We start from the raw sequence: 20483 nt of genomic DNA, 5'->3' as shown, positions 1-20483 counted from the left end.
ACTGGGATGAAAAGCCCTCTGTTAATATAAATTGGTGGTTATGGTAATAGGTACTGTGACACAGCAGGCTATGTGTCTGCAGGCATCATGGTTGATAGCTGAAAGACTTGGTGTTCCGGAAGATAGGAAATGAAAACTCAAAATAGCCTTTATAATGGCTATAAAACGGCAAACAAATCCTAGCCCTGGTGTAGGGCACTGACTGTTCTTATTAAAGAAGTCCCTAGCTGGCTTCCGGCCCGTTAGAAAACGAGCTCTCAAGGGTCAGTCCGAGTCTCGAGGTCAAGGTTGGGGGTCATAAGCTGGGTATGCAGGGTCAGTAATTGTGGTCCATCTTTAGTCCATACAGCAGGCTGTCCTGCCATGACAGTGCCAGCAGAGGGATCCATTCTCTTGACAGAATGGATATTTCTTCTGGTCGACACACCTTGTTCAAGTATCATTGGGATGTTGTAAAAAAATTGGGGGAAAAATATTTTGAGAGACTACACCGTGTATTTGCATGGTTGTATGTTAGAGGCATACCTCCAACAGGAATCTTTTTCAGTTTTCAGTTTGACAAATAAATGATCAGTCTATAATTTTAATGGTAGGTGTATTTTAACAGTGAGAGACAGAATAACAACAAAAAAATCCAGAAAAACGCATTTCAAGTTATAAATTGATTTGCATGTTAATGAGGGAAATAAGTATTTGACCCCTTCGACTTAGTACTTGGTGGCAAAACCCTTGTTGGCAATCACAGAGGTCAGACGTTTCTTGTAGTTGGCCACCAGGTTTGCACACATCTCAGGTGGGATTTTGTCCCACTCCTCTTTGCAGATCCTCTCCAAGTCATTAAGGTTTCGAGGCTGACGGTTGGCAACTCGAACCTTCAGCTCCCTCCACAGATTTTCTATGGGATTAAGGTCTAGAGACTGGCTAGGCCACTCCAGGACCTTAATGTGCTTCTTCTTGAACCACTCCTTTGTTGCCTTGGCTGTGTGTTTTGGGTTATTGTCATGCTGGAATACCCATCCATGACCCATTTTCAATGCCCTGGCTTAGGGAAGGAGGTTCTCACCCAAGATTTGATGGTACATGGCCCCGTCCATCGTCCCTTTGATGCAGTGCAGTTGTCCTGTCCCCTTAGCAGAAAAACACCCCCAAAGCATAAGGTTTCCACCTCCATGTTTGACGGTGGGGATGGTGTTCTTGGGGTCATTCCTCCTCCTCCAAACACGGCGAGTTGAGTTCGATTTTGGTCTCATCTGACCACAACACTTTCACCCAGTTCTCCTCTTCAGACGGGCCTGTACATGTGCTTTCTTGAGCAGGGGGACCTTGCGGGCGCTGCAGGATTTCAGTCCTTCACGGCGTAGTGTGTTACCAATTGTTTTCTTGGTGACTATGGTCCCAGCTGCCTTGAGATCATTAACAAGATCCTCCCGTGTAGTTCTGGGCCATTCTCATGATCATTGAAACTCCACGAGGTGAGATCTTGCATGGAGCCCCAGACCGAGGGAGACTGACAGGTATTTTGTGTTTCTTCCATTTGCAAATAATCGCACCAACTGTTGTCACCTTCTCACCAAGCTGCTTGGCGATGGTCTTGTAGCCCATTCCAGCCTTGTGTAGGTCTACAGTCTTGTCCCTGACATCCTTGGACAGCTCTTTGGTCTTGGCCATGGTGGAGAGTTTGGAATCTGATTGATTGATTGCTTCTGTGGACAGGTGTCTTTTATACAGGTAACGAGCTGAGATTAGGAGCACTCCCTTTAAGAGAGTGCTCCTAATCTCAGCTCATTACCTGTATAAAAGACACCTGGGAGCCAGATTTATAGGGGATCAAATACTTATTTCCCTCATTAACATGCAAATCAATTTATAATTTATTTGAAATGCGTTTTTCTGGATTTGTTTGTTGTTATTCTGTCTCTCACTGTTAAAATACACCTACCATTAAAATGATAGACTGATCATTTCTTTGTCAGTGGGCAAACGTACAAAATCAGCAGGGGATCAAATACTTTTTTCCCCTCACTGTATAAATCTCTGGCTTCTATGTCTACAGTAAAGAGACTGTAGACTGTTTGGCAGTTCAAAAACTGTCATCCACAACATGAAATATGCTCTATTAAAGCAGTTCTAAGGGATTCTGGGCACTCTGTAAAATGGCAGTAGTTGTTCTTTTATGCCCATGGGTCTAATTTGCATGGACTATGTTAGAAAATTGCAGAGAAATTAAATTCATTACAGGAACTGTGCCAATACAGGGGATCCTGCAGATGCATCTGCTGCTGTTTGCTAGCTATTTTTATGAATGTCTTCTTTATGTCTCAGACTAGTAAATCTGCTTTATTGAATATTTAAATTCTGTGCAATCGGTCTCCTTGTTTCAGGAATCACCAACCCTCTTAATTACTGGCATATGCTTTTCCGGTTTCTTTTATATTGCACCAGGTATAACATGATATATATGGACAGTAGTGTGGAGTAGTGGTTAGGACTCTGGAGCACAGGGCCGTTGGGTTCAATCCTAGGTGCGGGCACTGCTGTTGTACCCTTAAGCAAGGTGCTCCAGTTAATGCCCAGCTGTATAAATGGGTAAATGTAAAAAATAATGTGATATAACAATTATAAGTCACCCTGGATAAGGGTGTCTGCTAAGAAATCAAGTAATAATATCTGGACTGAAAATATACTGGACCCCAATGGCTGCTTTTTAGCTTCGTTTTGAAATCGGAAGTGGAACATTTTCCACGTCAACAGCTATTGTTTTCTAAACAAAATGATCAGCTGGACACAGTTTTAGCTCTCGGCGAGTGTTTGTCGAGAGCCATTGCATCACGGCTGCGATGCCCCCACTCAGCTCCGATAGTAACCACTGATGTCACACCAAGTCACATTTTGTTAGGAGTCTTAGAATTCATTCTTGCTGTATCCTTCAATTTAGTTTTGTATACTCACACACACGTATTGTGTGTATTTATATTTGATATGTATGTTATATATATTTTACATTGGTCACCTATAGCATCTCCATGCGTTTTGTTTTTGCTTTCTTCTTATATATTACTTGATGGGAGAGAGAGTGACCAGCCAAGCCCATAGCTATTGAATCAAATTGAAGATACATTTGAGTGCCAGCCATGTGACACTATTTGCTGTACAACTGAATCCAGAGTTGTGCTGGTTCTTGATTGCAGGCCAGGACCCCCACTCGGACAGGACTGTCCCAAATCTGTACTCCTGGGTTTCAGGTGTGCGTCTCACCTGGCAATTGCCACACTGTACCAGCACTGCTGCTGGTGCTCGAGCTCACCACAGCAAGGACTGTAGCATTATCAACCACTATGAGATGTATTTCTGTCCTCCAGCTCTGTTTCCATTCAGTACTGCAGCAGAAGAATTATCCTTGTATCTATTGTATGTTTTATGCAGTTTTCCACTTGATTTGTTGTCAAGCAGTTTTCATTTCCCTCTTTGTCCTTAACCTCACCACTTGTTCGCTGTGTACAGGCAGCTTTCTGGTGGAGCTTCTGGCGCTGAATAAATCAGGTCAAGATGGAGGCAAACGGGGGAAAAAAGTCCTTTTTCATATACAGGACCTGGACACTGACAGTATGCTACAGCAAATATGAGTGATGCAAATCATATTTTCCTCTGAGGAAAACACTAAAGATAATACCTCCCTCTCTATATTCACCTTCTCTTCTCTCTCTCTTTATCACTTGCAGCATCCAAGTTTGTGTAATATTTTCAGGATGCATTTCAAATATGCCCAGATCCTGGCATTATTATTTTTTTAATTATATATATATATATTGCAATCGTATAACTGCCCTCTGCAGAGTTTCTTGTTTTATTTTATTTTTGCATGGTTGCTACTAAATAATGTTCATGTTATCATGCAAGTGTTTTACAAGATTGCCCATTAGCAGCAGTTCAATACTGGGTGTCAGACCTCCTTTATTAACCCTCTGTTCAGTCATATTCATGTACCAAGGACTTTCACCCAGGGGATTTCATTTTTTCATTTAAATAATACATTGCTGGGTATTTTTTACCTCCCAAGGTGAAATAGTCATCCATGTATACAACAGCAAATCTACACTGACGACAAAGCCATGCCACAATAAATGCCGGTTCAGTAAAATCTGAAAAATAATAAGATACTTAACTAGAATGCTTTGACTTAGTCTGAATTAGAGGACAGGAATCACTTCATACAGACAGACAGTGTTTTTTCAACTCTAGAACATTTTCCTTAGGTTGAATGAAACCATGCATAACATGAAACATGCATACTAAATCCGATCATCGTAGTTTGCCTTCCTCCCTGGCTCTCTACTCTTCACTATTGGATAATGTTGCCAGACAGTGGAGCATAGCTCTTGGAAATGCTTAGATGGCTTTCAGGTGGCACAACAGACAGAAGAAATTCTACCAATCTGACAACTCTTTGTAAGCATCTACCAGCTCTAAAATTACAGCCATTTCACGAAGCTGCCTGTGAAATTTAGTGGGTGGCAAATTGCAAATAGCAGCCCCTTGTCAGAGAGGAAGAATGCGTTAACCCAGTCTGTGGGGTGAGTACAAGCCTGGCAGCCTCTATCTGTGCAAATGTCTCCCTTGAACACAGGAAGATGCCTTTCTCAAAAGTAGTAGAAATGAATGGCAATCGCTCCCGAAGAACTTGAGGTTTCCTTTCATTGCTCTTCTGAGCCCTTGTGTGTGAGGAAGGCAGGGGAGCTTCATACGTCAGCAGCTCTCTTAACTGGAAATGCACAAACGCTTTGAGGACCTTTCTCAGAGAATAAGCATCAGCGAGCGAGTTGTGTAGCCTGCTCGATGGGGAATTTGGGGGGGGCTTTCTTCTGCATCCAGACAGCTAGTAAAAAGACACTTAATGTGCATTAGCAGCCCTCATCCCGATTAACATTTCGAAAAGGTAATGCTTCATTAATCGAGCTCTGGGAGCCTTAAAGACTTAAAATATAAAGCTGTTCAAACATGCATCATTAAGCGCTACTTAAGCCTGCATTAAGAAAAAATACAAAGTTTTCCCTTATAAAAAGAAACTAATATAACTGTCAGCAGAAAATTTACGTTTAAACATCGCATAGCCCACAATCATTACTTAATTACAACTTCAATACAGTATACCATCGGCCACTGGGGTGACACTGCCATACACTACATTATAGATGTACCCCCCCTCCCCCCCCCAACTGCTGTTGCACCAGAATACAAAACACTGTAAGCATCATGCAACCACTCCCCTCCCTTCCTCTTCAATTAACGAAATAAAAGCTTATTTACACAATTTTTTTATTCTACAGTAAATCATTCTCCCTTTTCACACACTGGTCTCATCAAATACCAAGTATTCCCTGTTAAAAAAAAAAAAAAAAAAAACACATTCTGGTTGTTTTGAAGACAATATATCAGGAGTCGCACATTATTCTGAAACCATCTGCCGCAGCCCATCGCTGCATTAATCCCGGGTGTCTTCAAGCAACGAGTACAATTCAGCATGCTTCAAAGCCCTTTTCAAAGTCAGTCTAACACAAGTCTGCCTTAAAGAAAAGGCCCTTTGTATCTTGTCAGGAGAATTAGTGCTGAGTCTTTTATATTAATTAAGATACGATTCCCAAAAAGATGGGATCAAAGCAGCTTAAGCCAGGACTCCACAATCAGAGGTGTGGTATAGAGGTGGAAGACCAAACCAGCTCTGATTGGGTAAGAGAAACCCCATGGACTCTGGCAAGAGTGGCATGGAAAACAGAGCAACAGAGGAGCCAAAAGGAACCGAGGTCAACTACACATGACAGAGGGAAGATGTTGGTGAAATACATGTTAGCTTCCGCTTTGATAACCTATATTTCAGAAGGTAAACCACAGGGAGTTGTAATAATTCAGACTTAATGGCATATACATGCTTAACCATCCATGATTAATTTTCCACGGCCATTACAGGGGAGACACCTTTCTCAAAAATGGTCCTCCTCATCCAGAAAAGCCTAGCTGGTATTTTGTCCCATCCCTTAACTGGTGTTGACACTTAATTTGACCAAATAAACTGGTTATATTATCCTTAACTCTTTTATGCCTAATCAAACATGTGCAAGTGGGCTTTGTAATGCTTGCTTGATCATGGGTGGTCTTTAATGCTGTTGTTCAATCCACGAATAGGACCCACAGTCAATTTAGTGCGTGAGCCCCCCTTAAGACCCCAGGACACCGGTGGTAAAGCAAACCGAACGGAATAAAACTTAAATGAAAACCCATCCGGGGAAACTTTTAATGTGCTTTGCTACGAAAGCCAAATCTTGTGTACACCCCTGCTGTTTACTGCTTAATGTAGTGTGTGGCTGGGGGAGTCATGATCTGTGCACCAGCCTGTGTCTAGACTCACCACTGAGACACAATGCTAAGACATAGGAATATATTTCATGCACAATTTTGTTAGGTCAATAAATTGTATTGTTTCCGGCACGTGTGCCTACCTAAGTGGTGATACACGTCAGCAGTCTATTTCTCTCTTTGTTTGCACAAGGCCATTACCCTCGAACTGCACGTACTTTGGGAAAGTAATCTACTGCCCTGCACTTGTGAGGAAACGCAGTTGCAAATGTAATGGCTCCAGATCCACAATGAAAATGAAACTCACAGACTCGTAAATTATTCATATGAATGAAGATTAAATCGAAAAACCGTCTGTATTACATGAAAATAGACCCTCCTCCAGCCTTAACTCCTCGTTTGCTTTCATGTTTTGAGATCTGAGGAAACTGCGAGAGTGGAATAAGCGTGCAGTCTCTTTAGAAAACCCTCGGCCTCACACTGCTCTTGGTGAAGTACGCCAGGGGTATGACTTGCTCATATTGCACAGGATCCCCCCACTCCCAGAATTGTCCTCATTGTGCTTTTTGCATTATTATCCAAAGTCATGTTTCTCAGAGCACTTAAAGTAGACCAATACTGCTGTACATTACATTATAATGACAGTGGGATGGTAGAAATTAAGTACCTTAATGAAACTGCAAAGGGTTTGCGACAATTCGCCAGTACCCCTCCCACCCTGGTCAACAATTTGTCAGCACTCTGCTTCCTCCCCGGCTGTTGATCGATGAACCTCAGCAACCCCTTTCTTCTAAGCTATCAAAACAGCTCCTGACTTCTTTGAACTCTAGAATTATTTTCAGCAGTTAACACAATAAATTTAAAGGACCCTTCCCTCGCATGTTTTTTAATTATTCATATGGTTGTTGCTTTTGTTTATATATAATAGACATTTCAAGTTGGTTGATTGATAAAGCTTCTAAATAAGATTTCCACTAGGGCTGCTACAACACTCCAGTAATTCCCCAGTACAGTGTAAAGCTATTGTCAACGCAATTGTATTTAACCGATAAGGCCAAACTCCCCGTCTCTGATTTACTACCATTGTCATCCATCAAAACGGTGCTTTTTGGACAGTAACTGTCTTTAATAGTGTGCAAATCTCTTGGAAATGCACTGAGCAAGCACTTTGTAGGATCTTATTAGAAAAGTTTGCGGTGAAAAATGAAACGCGGCCCTGGCAGCAGCGCCTGAATAACAGATGATCCGGAAGATACATTAGAGGATGCTAAAAAATGCACAGAGAGAAATACTAAGGAATACACAGCCATATCAATCACTTTAATGCTCTGCCAAGTAATGTAATAAATGAAATTGAACAAGGGAGTGCGTACATTAACTCTCATAACGGAGCCGGGCTTCTTGCACTGGCTGGTCTGGGTTTACAGCGCATGGAGCTGGCACACGCTTTGCGCAGGATTGAAATGAGCCCGGCACCAAGGAGCGGCGCTGGCATGATGAAACATAGAAAGTGGGAATATCTTTCTTTATGTGGACAGGTTTCTGTTGACCATATTAATCTATTCTAATAGAAATCTCGCTTAGAACAAAGGCCGGCCTTGTTTTGACAATTAAATACATCCATTGTCTTGTGGCATGTCTGTGTTGGGTTGTTCACTCGGTCCACTGCATAGCTGCCCCTAAACTTTAGGCCCCTTAAAACTTACAGCTCCATTTCTATATGTTTAGTAAATGTTTCATTTCTTAATAACGAGCATATGCTATAAGTTGTTAGCGGTTATTATTCTTTATTAAACTGATTTCCACCATAAAAAGTTGCAGTGGGGAAGGACGGGGAACCCATTTCAGAATCGCACATTTTCACAGGTAGACGGCGTTTAAGAAGTAAATTCAATTTGTTTTTTTCACTGTGGAGTCTAACGGGGCTGGGGAATAAAATCAAGTCCTATTTTAACAATGCTGACATTTGAAACGTAAACCATGTGTGGGTCTTTGTGTTTTTACAAATGAGGCAATGAGAATTGGACAGATTGGTTTCAGCTGTCTGCCCACAGGGACCCTCAAAGACCAGGATGAAAAGGGCCAAGTATACATTTGTCCTTCAGGCTCCGCTAGTTTCAATGGCAGCTTGGATGTGGATGTGCCAGGGGAAAGCAAGCATCTGTCGGGGAAGTCCGATAACTTTGCCTGCTGTTTCTAGCCCCTGCCGATATTCAGACTCCTCTCAGGGCACAGGTACAGAAAAGGCACTGTCTCATCTTAGCTCCCAGAGGATATTAAATCACAGATCTACCACACCAGTCAGCAACCTTGAAGGCTGAAAGCAAGAAATTGGTCTCGGTATGGGTTCAGATGGCTCCAGTGAGGCAGGGTGACGGAGCAGATTAGAGTACATCAGCTTGCTTCTGTTCTGTACTACACTGGTCTGGAGACAGGCAGAGAATTTTAATTTTGAGTTGTTTGATTACCAAAAACAAAAGGCAAGAAAACATTGAGATGAGTTTTAAAAAACAAAAAGAAAAGAAATTAAAAGATTTGTTCTTTTGCAGGTGATTTCCTAGGGGGAATCTGGTGTTTTTCCAATTAAATGTATTGTGAGCATGATGGTAAATTGGAAGTGAAACAAGGGAAAAGGGGAAACAAAAAACAATCCCTCAGTTATGGACACTGAAACAATAACCGTAATCAGCCACTTAACTGAACAGCTTTATCTATCCCTTACAATACGGACGTGAATGTGCAAGGAGGCTCCAAATGAGGTTTGTGGGACAAAACCGAACTATTTCATCAGCCAGCCCCTCTGGGATTTCCCTGCTTAATTAATATGTTTGACTCAAAGGTCTAATTCTCAGGATTTTTAATTAAAATGGAAATTGAAGCAAAAGGAAATTATGAAAAGAAAATGTGCGTTTTGCCATCTGTTTGGAGTACAGCAGTGTTTCGGTTGAAACCAAGGAGGGCCGATGCACCTGAATGGAGCTTGCATGCTGGGACACATCTGAAAGATAACTGTTTTTCTTTATAATGTGTCACCGTGGGCATTTACCGTCAATAACAGCAGTTTTTTAGCATAACCTGTATCTGCTGTGGCTCAGGTGAAATCGGACAACAAAATGCCCATAAAACATAAATTCATTATTGTAGTGTGTGGCACAGGCAGACAGCTTCCATCGGCTTCCATCATTCCCCTCTGAGCGAGATAAATGTTTGGTGTAAAGCTCCAGGTTTAAGCTGCGGCCTGCTGCCATTACAGAAACACAGCGAGGCACGAGTGCTGAAATGTCTGTTTCTGGGGTCTGGATATCTTAGTTTTAATTCTACTAAACAAAATTAAACTGTGCTATTTAAATCTGCATTATATAACGACAGAACAATTACCTCCACAGCTGAATAAAATATGCCCAACTGTCTGTAAACAAATCAAAGCAGATTATTATTATTATTATTATTATTATTATTATTATTATTAGTTGAACCCCAACCCTACACTTGATTATAATCTTGTTCTCTACATTCAGATTTTTTCTGTAGTTGGGGGGCAGCTTATAGGGGATGTAGGGTGGTTATGGGAGCACAACTGCAATCCTTGAGGAGAGCAGAGACTTTTGGACTTCCTCCCCCCTCATCTCCTAATTCCATAATTAAACTAATTATTTGCCAAGTAGTACCAATTGTACACGTTTTCAAAGTTTTAGCCTTTTGATCATTAAAAGAGAAAAGCACAATACCTTTGCCATACCTTTCATGCCATTCCTTGTATTGTTGAACTTCCTTCACACATGAAAGTGCTACAGCTCCAGGTCTGTATGGAAAATATTGTTTTGGTATGCCATCGGTGTCTAGTGTGACAGGGTGATACTATTTTCCTGGTGAGAAAAAAGGAAATAAAAATGTATATTAAATAATCTTTATTTGTACTGGACCCTTAATTGATTTCGATTTCAGGTCTTCGTGACGTTTATAGAGAGGGGATATTGATGGGGTTGAAGTGCTGTAGTTGCTGTTTCAAATTCATTTTTATTCTTTATTTTTTATGGCTTTATGGATTCACACATGTCAAATTATACGGCTCTCAGCCCTGTTTTTCTGTGATACAAATCAAGGCTCAAGTGATTTGAAACTCGGGCGTTCCTCCTTTCACACTTCGTTAATGTCCCCTCCTTGAGCTGACTATTCGCTTGACCTCTGGGGGCTCTGATCCATGCAGCTGCAAGAGGGGTTAAGAATAGGAGCTCATATGGACAGAGATGAAGAGCATTTGTACAACAGCTCAAGTAATCTGTCCTTTAAATGTGGCCATCAGTTTGAGATCATGCATACTGTACAGGAGGAGCTTTATCAGTCAACCAAGTTGAAATGTCTGTTACATATATGATAATTCAGCAAAGTATCCGGTAACTTTTATTATTGGGAAAGGATGAACTGAATGATCATTACCATGAATTTAAGGTCAGTGTTTCAGCAGCTCAATGGATCAGAGGCTTGTATAAACTGTACTGAAATGAGACGTTACTAGAATTCCAAATTGTGTTTAGGGTTAATATAAGATTAATTACATGCAGATATCCTTCATTCATATGGAATCAGTTCCCAGCTGAGCAAAACATAATTATATAAAAGTAATAATGTCTGCTTTCAGTCTTAAAAGAATCCGTGGCAAATACTAAGTGAGAATTAGTGGGCAAAGCGGCTTCCATTTCTGAATGATGGGAAGGGAAATTTGCCAGCAATGCCATAATAGATCTGAAAACCAAATCTTTATACAATGTACAAGGAGCTTTTAATTAATATATTTGGTAGCTGGTTTGTCGCATGACACCAAGCTTACTATGCTGTGACCCATGTGACAATAGCAAAGGAGAACAAAACAGATATTGATGTACTCTCTTGTCCTTAGTTATCTTATGAGGCAGATCTTGGGATGACGAAATGATCAAAGCAATCAAGTAAGGTAGAGATGGGTTCGAAAGCTGATCTTTGCCTTTCATGGGTCATTGAGTTCTTTAGGTCCTAATGAAAATATAGAGAGGAAGGAACCAGGCTGTTGGGATCTCACTCCATTCAACAACCTGTGATGGTCCAGTCAGAGCTTCTGAAACATTATGTGAGGGTCTGTCTCTGGTCTCCTGTTTGAAACCGAAACCTTTGCAAAATTAGAAATTAAAAAAGGTATTTTCAGTCAGCTCACGAGGGGATGGCAGTATGAATAGATCACAGCTGCCATATTACTGTACAATTACTTCTCATCTTACTTGACACACATTGGGGGTTTTGCCCATCGCCCTTCATTGAAAATGCTGTCTGTTAGAGGCATGAAAGGAACATGGGGCCCAAAGCTGCTTTTAAAGGGTCCTTCCATCACAATTGATCACCTGCGGCATGAAGAGGGGATTTTCAGAGATGAGACCAGAGATGAGAATTTCTGATTGGGTTCACAGTGTGTCCCACAGTGAATTTAGATTTATTTACTTCTCCCTGGACTGCACAATTCAGAGTCCTTATTTGTAAGCCATTATTGCTTACTGCAGCCCTGCCTGTTTCTCTTGCACTCAAATTCTCTGTTGTGCATCCAAGGATCGTCTTTTTTTTGTCCTCAAACCAGGTTCTTTGGTCAGTAGTCTTATTGCAGTGATGTAGGAGGCTGCTCTGCATGCTTGGATAAGAGGGGAGTGCCCTGCCGCAATGGGAATACAGTTCATAGGCATTCTGGGATACCCCTCGGTGCCAGTTCCAGCAGGGGCATCACTAGCAACTCATCGATTACTTGATGTTCGAATGGTGAGATCTCTACTGAAAGTAAAGTAACAGAAGAAACTACAGTTTTTATATAGTTTTTATATAGTTGTGTGAGCTTGCCTTGATGTTATGTATCCCACATACAACTCTGCCTAACGGGCTGGTGTGAGTAAAGTTTGTCCCCCATACAGGACACCTCAGGGTGCAGTTTCTTTTACAGTGTCAAAAGCAGAAGTGGCAGGTTTACGCCAGGGCCTATAACTTTACCCAAGGAGTGTTGAGACTGCTGCTGTGGGAACTGTCGCTGGACATGTTTTTATGAAACTCGCCATTTCAAATCCCCCGAAATGCTTGAGTAGGAAACAGAAATGGATCAAAGCAAAAGTGAAAAAAAAATCACTTTCACTGCATTAGTATTATACAGAAGCACTGCAGAATACATCTATAGTAATAAACGCCACAGGGTGATGTTTTTCTCCTGCACAGGTAGATCATTTTATTTTGATATTGGGTGTTTGTTTAACGAGAAGAAGCTTGTTGACCATTTCACATTATTCAAACCATAAGTCTGAGTGAGAGAGTTTTCCCAGTCACGTGTCTGACACACTATACCGAGTTAACAAAAGGTGTTATGTCGCACCGAAAAGACAAGACCATCTGTGGTTTCAAACAGAATGATCTGTGGAATGACCACGATTCAGGTTTAATTAGTAACTATTTTAGTCTACATTTATTGTGGCCAAATACGCTGCATAATGACATCGTTCCTCAGTGATTTATAGAGCATTCCCATCACCTCATGGCAAAAGACGAGGGTTGAGCTATTGCATTCATAGCTGTCCTCATTAAGACTAGAGTTCACTTTGTGTTTTTGTGAGCACAGTGTCTTAATTAAAATGTTAAGATAACTTGTTAATTCTGTAATCTTGTATTATATTATGTGATTTACTAATGAGCTGCTTTCTTTCTCTTTTATGTTGTTGGGTTGGAAAATAATAAACTCAAAATTCCTAATGCGGACAAATGGGGAACATGAGTCAATAACAGCTGCAATGTTCTCTGTAAATAAATAAATAATCATTAACACATCCTGAATTCCCCCTTTGAAGTATGAACCTAATTTCTAGCTGATTAGGAAAATAGATTATTTTAATCTGTGAATTGCAAATAAGTGTGTCTGAAGATGATTGTGTTTTTAACGCGTTTTGTGTCTAGATTGTGTCTTGCCACTCTTATAATGCACTGAGGAATGTGATGGATTCTCACAAAGTATATATCGATTGATGTATTTATGAGCACACCACGTAGTTTTATTTTTATTTCTTTGTGGTTTGAATGGTCATGTGGCAAATTAATACGGCATCAACAGAAACAGTAGATCACAACAAAACCATATTTATATATTTATGTACTGTATACATATATCAAATAACAAACTAGATTCCTGCTAACTGAATCCATGCTAAAATTAGCAGGTTTGTAAATCATTATCTCAATCTGATAAGGTTTTGCAATTCTAAGGTCTCTGTCACTGCTTCATATGATTAACACATTTCACAGATCATAATCCGTTACTGTGGCCCATCTGTCTTCAGTCACTTTTAAGACCCCACAGAGCAGCTATGCATTGAGATCTCTGTGAATAGCACCTCTACACTGTGGACAATAATAGGTATGTAGAAGCCCGGAATATTACGTTTCAGTTTAATGAAAGTTCTCCTCTTTCATACTTTTCTTTTAAGACATATTTTAAACACAAAGTAGGTAGACACTAGAAAATATATTATTTAAGAAAAGAATATACAATCTAGTTCTGATGGGTTGATATTGGGTGCCGTTTAATTTACAGGATCCAGATGTTGAAACGGATTAGACTGTGTCCCTCATTTCCGCATCTTCACAATATCTACTTGAGTGACACATTTCCTATCTACAGTACAAATTAGTTAATCAAAGCTTTAGAAAAAAAAAAACCTATTGGACTAATCCCTCTTTCCCCTGCAGTGAAGTTCATTTGCAATCATCTGATTTGCACAGCTCCGTCAAAAGCCTCTCTCTCTCTCTCTCTTACAAATTCATATTGTAATCTCGCACAAAGCAGACAACGGCGATGAAGTGTAAGATACTGGAAATTAAGCTAATTATAAACAGGTCTTTGGACCAGCAAATGCTGGGCCTAAAGGCTCTAAATGTTGTATATGATTAGCATTACTGAGAAATGAATAAAGCCTTGTATTAATAAAGGAAGAAGAAAATGTATAACTATTTATCTTAAGAGTAACTTGAAGCAAGCCCTTATTTATCAGGGTAAAACAGTGTTTTGCTTTGTCTTTGTTCTTGTTTTTTTGTAAAATGTCAACACTTCAAGTTAAGGTTGAGTGTTCATTCAATAGTTTTTTCTCGGAACAAAGATTAAGATGGAACAGAACAGCTTAAGAGTTCATGTACAAACTGGACCGGGACTCCTTATAAATTACAGCTTCTCTTCATATCAGTAATCAAATTTTCTAAGTATAAACCACAAGTAGTATCATATTCCTCTTATATCTAGTTCAACTAATATATTTTTAAATTAGAATAATGATTTTTCTTGTTTTTCTTCTGATAATTCATTTTTTCAGCTGTTCCCCTCCACCCACAAGATAGTTTGCAGAGAAAGAAAACCTTAGAACTCAAATATTCCCAGCAGAGGTGCTCAGTGATGCAAAAGGAAAAGATACCTGGGAATCCTTTAAATACCAGAGCTGCAGGGTGTAAATCAAGACCCCAGAAACCTATGTCACCTCTTTTACTTGCTCTAATTAAGTATTTAAAAATGAAAATAGCTGTTCTTGACATAGTTGTATTAAGGGTGATCCAGCTTATGGATTCAAAAGGTTATTCTATTGCAGGGCATGCTAAATACAAAGCAGCTGAGTAAATAGAGTTGTGGATAGATTTGGGTTTGATTTCCAGGGATGCCACATTAACTGCACACAAGGCACTGATGCAGGGGGGGCGCTAACATTAACAGGCCCAGCGTGACAGGGCATTCACAGCTGGGTCTTTGAGCAATTCATCATCACACCAAGACACCTGCCTACCTCCATAATGCGTCTAACTCCGAGGGTGGGAAAACTCTGTGCCTCGAGGCCTGCTTCCCCTTCCACCTGAGCTCTCTGCTAATTAATCTGCACTAATTGTTTTGCTTAAATGTTCCTAATTAACATATTGGCCTGCCTTTCAGCACCAGGGATTAATTGAAATACAGGTAGATGCCAGATCCCGGCAGGTACGGGACTACTGCCCTGCCACTTTTCAGGCTAGTGGAGGAATGCAGTTGCTCGGGTATACATTCTCTGAAATAAGGAGTTTCTGTTCCCAACCTCTTCACAGACTTTGTCTCATGCCTGGGCTTGGCCATTTTCAATATTTATATCCTGAGGGACCATATCACACTGTAATGTTTTCTTTATCTGTTGAATGGAAATGTATTTTGTGTAATGAGCTTTTTTTAAAAACAGATCAGGTTGATGTAATCCAGAGATGCTGGAAACTGCCGCAAATCATTTTCTGCTTCAAAAGCTTGTACTTTCTGTTAAGACATATAGAACTAGTCAAGCTTAATATCGTGCCCTAATAGGCTGGTAGCCAGTTATTCTGCCTTTTTTTGGAGCACTTAGTGAATGCCTATCCACTGGCTAAGGACAGACAATTGAATGATCGTCAGCCTTGTAACATGTGGGACCATTTAAAGGTGTAATTTAAAATACAGATCCAGATCAGATGCTCAAAGGAGGATTTTTTGGCAGAGAATCTTTACATTATATATTATATAATATATTCCCTCTCAGTAATATTGGGCAACTCCTCGTTAATCTCATTCAGATTATGTGGGTGACTGATCGTTTAATGATTTGTTTATTTCTGTTTTTGTTTTGTTTTGTTTTTTTAAGCTGCAAACTGTGTGCAGCTGTGTTGTTGATGGTGTGCCTCGGGGTTACTGTTGGCAACAGCTGATCCACTGAAGATTGCATATCTGGACTGACAACTCCAAACATCCATTTTAGCTTGTCAGTTCTCTTTCCCTGATTCAAATCTGTAATCTGGGGCGCGTTCAGTCACTCCTGGTCTTCCCAACCAAACACACTCACATCTGTGTCTTTGCTGATAACCTTCTCCCAGATACGAGATCACTGCATGTTGGTCATGAATACAGAATGCAGGATGTTACATTTGTGTCCAAATCCAGCATCCAAATCTTCAACCCTTAACTGTAGAGGCTCTGATGTATTTGTGGTGGAATTTCCTTTCTCAGTCAATCTTAGTCAGTCACCTCCTTCCCAGAAGCCCCTTCTCGCACGGAAGTGATTCAGCGTTCCTCCTAACTCTCCAGTTAAATTATGAAAAACCAAAAAGCATCTGTTACAAGGACAGCAAGTTTTCTCCACACATTATTTGTTGTGTGCTTGTTCACAAAGGGAAAACTGTGAGGGAGGCTAATAGAGACACGAGGCACCGCGGGACACTCATGTGTGTCAGATCACACAGGCCCACTATGGTGGCCATGAATTTTGCATGAATTTTGCATGGCCTGAGCTGTGGCTATAATGAAATAGTCCTTTAAGAAGTGGTGGCTTTTTTCAGGGGTGTTCTCATATTTTTCTGTTGGCTGTTGTCAGAATTAATTACTCACACTAGTCTGTGGTGTTCTTGTTATCTATTAAAAAAGTGACTGTGGCTGTAGGTGAAGTTCCCTCACTGAGCAAGAGTTACCCCTGGTCCTGACTGGGCTCCTTTAGCAGAATCAGTTAGCAAAATCACACTGATAAATTGTTACACTATTGTTACTGGAGGACTTCAATCCTGAGCTAAAATAATATCCTAAAGGGCCAACACCTATGAACTAATAGTTTAGACCAAGTCAAGCATACAATGTAGTGATCAAGAGCTTAAATGCATGCATGGATTTGTATAGGATATCATCATCAAAAGATATCCCCCAGCCGTTTTCCCCGTGTAACTCTGCAACATACAGCTTGTAGTCTTTTTGTTATCCAAGGTAGACATAACTTTTGACTTCTTTCAGTATCCGAAAGAATCACGACACCTTCATCTATGAAGAATCACGATACCTTCATCTTTTCACATACACCGATCAGCCATAACGTTATGACCACTGACAGGTGAAGTGAATAACACTGATAATCTCGTTATCATGGCACCTGTCAGTGGGTGGCATTTATTAGGCAGCAAGTGAACATTTTGTCCTCAAAGTTGATGTGTTAGAAGCAGGAAAAATGGGCAAGCGTAAGGATCTGAGCGACTTTGACAAGGGCCAAATTGTGATGGCTAGACGACTGGGTCAGCATCTCCAAAACTGCAGCTCTTGTGGGGTGTTCCTGGTCTGCAGTGGTCAGTACCTTTCAAAAGTGGTCCAAGGAAGGAAAAGCGGTGAACCGGCGACAGGGTCATGGGCGGCCAAGGCTCATTGATGCACGTGGGGAGCGAAGGCTGGCCCGTGTGGTCCAATCCAACAGATGAGCTACTGTAGCTCAAATTGCTGAAAAAGTGAATGCTGGTTCTGATAGAAAGGTGTCAGAACACACAGTGCATCGCAGTTTGTTGCGTATGGGGCTGCGTAGCCGCAGACCAGTCAGGGTGCCCATGCTGACCCCTGCATCAGAAGTGGACCACGGAGCAATGGAAGAAGGTGGCCTGGTCTGATGAATCACGAGTTCAAGGTGTTGACTTGGCCTCCAAATTCCCCAGATCTCAATCCAATCAAGCATCTGTGGGATGTGCTGGACAAACAAGTCCGATCCATGGAGGCCCCACCTCGCAACTTACAGGACTTAAAGGATCTGCTGCTAACGTCTTGGTGCCAGATACCACAGCACACCTTCAGTGGTCTAGTGGAGTCCATGCCTCGACAGGTCAGGGCTGTTTTGGCGGCAAAAGGGGGACCTACACAATATTAGGCAAGTGGTCATAATGTTATGGCTGATCCGTGTACGTTGGTAGGCAGTCGCTTAAAACAGCACTATCAAGTTAAATCTGACGAGTACTAATCTCTGACAAACACAAAGAAAACCTGTGAAACCTGAGTAAATTAAAATGAGGAAAACTGATTAAAGGGTGATGGAATAGCATTGGGGGCAAATGTTTAACTTGATACTGTCTCTCTGGCTGTTTGTCTTCGAGATTGCTGCTGTGAATTAATTCTGGGCCATATTAGGGGATCATGTTGGAGGTTGTGAAAACCATGAACCAGGCTCTGTAATTGTTATTTTTGAACAAACTGAACCTCAGCAACGAATGTATAATTGGGCCTTGGCAGGACACAATTTAATCAGTTGTGAAATCGCAAATGAGTCCTGCTTATAAGTGTGATATTGGAACCACTCGACTACCAAAGGTCTGTAGAAGATAAATAGGTGATCTTTGCTTTGGGCTGGTAATTATTATATACACTCACCTAAAGGATTATTAGGAACACCTGTTCAATTTCTCATTAATGCAATTATCTAATCAACCAATCACATGGCAGTTGCTTCAATGCATTTAGGGGTGTGGTCCTGGTCAAGACAATCTCCTGAACTCCAAACTGAATGTCTGAATGGGAAAGAAAGGTGATTTAAGCAATTTTGAGCGTGGCATGGTTGTTGGTGCCACACGGGCCGGTCTGAGTATTTCACAATCTGCTCAGTTACTGGGATTTTCACGCACAACCATTTCTAGGGTTTACAAAGAATGGTGTGAAAAGGGAAAAACATCCAGTATGCGGCAGTCCTGTGGGCGAAAATGCCTCGTTGATGCTAGAGGTCAGAGGAGAATGGGCCGACTGATTCAAGCTGATAGAAGAGCAACCTTGACTGAAATAACCACTCGTTACAACCGAGGTATGCAGCAAAGCATTTGTGAAGCCACAACACGTACAACCTTGAGGCGGATGGGCTACAACAGCAGAAGACCCCACCGGGTACCACTCATCTCCACTACAAATAGGAAAAAGAGGCTACAATTTGCACAAGCTCACCAAAATTGGACAGTTGAAGACTGGAAAAATGAGTCTCGATTTCTGTTGAGACATTCAGATGGTAGAGTCAGAATTTGGCGTAAACAGAATGAGAACATGGATCCATCATGCCTTGTTACCACTGTGCAGGCTGGTGGTGGTGGTGGTGTAATGGTGTGGGGGATGTTTTCTTGGCACACTTTAGGCCCCTTAGTGCCAATTGGGCATCGTTTAAATGCCACGGCCTACCTGAGCATTGTTTCTGACCATGTCCATCCCTTTATGACCACCATGTACCCATCCTCTGATGGCTACTTCCAGCAGGATAATGCACCATGTCACAAAGGTCGAATCATTTCAAATTGGTTTCTTGAACATGACAATGAGTTCACTGTACTAAACTGGCCCCCACAGTCACCAGATCTCAACCCAATAGAGCATCTTTGGGATGTGGTGGAACGGGAGCTTCGTGCCCTGGATGTGCATCCCACAAATCTCCATCAACTGCAAGATGCTACCCTATCAATATGGGCCAACATTTCTAAAGAATGCTTTCAGCACCTTGTTGAATCAATGCCACGTAGAATTAAGGCAGTTCTGAAGGCGAAAGGGGGTCAAACACAGTATTAGTATGGTGTTCCTAATAATCCTTTAGGTGAGTGTATACTGATTGAGCTGGCCACTCACACACCTGCTATTGTTAGCTTAATACTTACAACAAATTGCTTTTTTACACAGCTAAGCAAAAATATATACAAACAACTAACAGATATAAATGAGGTGGATTTTTCTCTTTCGTTTAAGACTCGGATGCACAGGCACCCTGACATTCAATATGATATAGTGTGGTATCCCAATGAGGTGGCCCCTGATTGGTTGAGCCACTACCCAGTGGCTGTATCTGGGTGACTAGGGTGTGCCTGGGTGGGGTCTGGTACCCTGAGATCACATCTAAAAGTATAAATGAATGTTTTATATACAATTGGAGAAATGTGTTCATCTTGAAGAGCTTCCTTCCTATCCTCGCTGACACTTCTTTGTAGAGAGGGTATGATCACATGTTCTCCCAGTAGGTTCAGGTAGATTTGTACTACTGTAAAAAAAAATTGCAATGGTTACTATACATGTTATATCCTGGAATCAATAAATGTGAAGTAAAATTATGCTTTTTAATGAGTGGATTTTAAAACGTGACTCACTAACAGGCAGAATAAATGTTTCCCTTTAATGCACACAGCTATTAGAGATAAGTCTTGTTGTTTCTTTAGAGCAGAGCTAAAGGGAATACTGTGTTTATACCTTGCTCTCCCCCCATTTACCCCAGTAGACTTACCAAAAATATCTGACATTTACCATAGATATTTCCCATTTCCCATATCTCCCAGTCTGACACGTGGCTTAG

The 20483-nt window shown here is 41.1% G+C and overlaps 1 protein-coding gene across 5 annotated transcripts in view; it reads left to right on the top strand.

Moving 5' to 3' along the window:
- Window positions 1–20483, top strand: part of vps8 (VPS8 subunit of CORVET complex) — a 183437-nt gene that overhangs the window by 155304 nt on the left and 7650 nt on the right. The window lies entirely within an intron of this gene.

Source organism: Amia ocellicauda, chromosome 16 (genome assembly GCF_036373705.1).
Source record: "Amia ocellicauda isolate fAmiCal2 chromosome 16, fAmiCal2.hap1, whole genome shotgun sequence".
Classification (NCBI taxonomy): Eukaryota; Metazoa; Chordata; class Actinopteri; order Amiiformes; family Amiidae; genus Amia; species Amia ocellicauda.
Note: the sequence above shows the minus strand (reverse complement) of the source record. Positions and strands in the feature narration are given on the sequence as shown.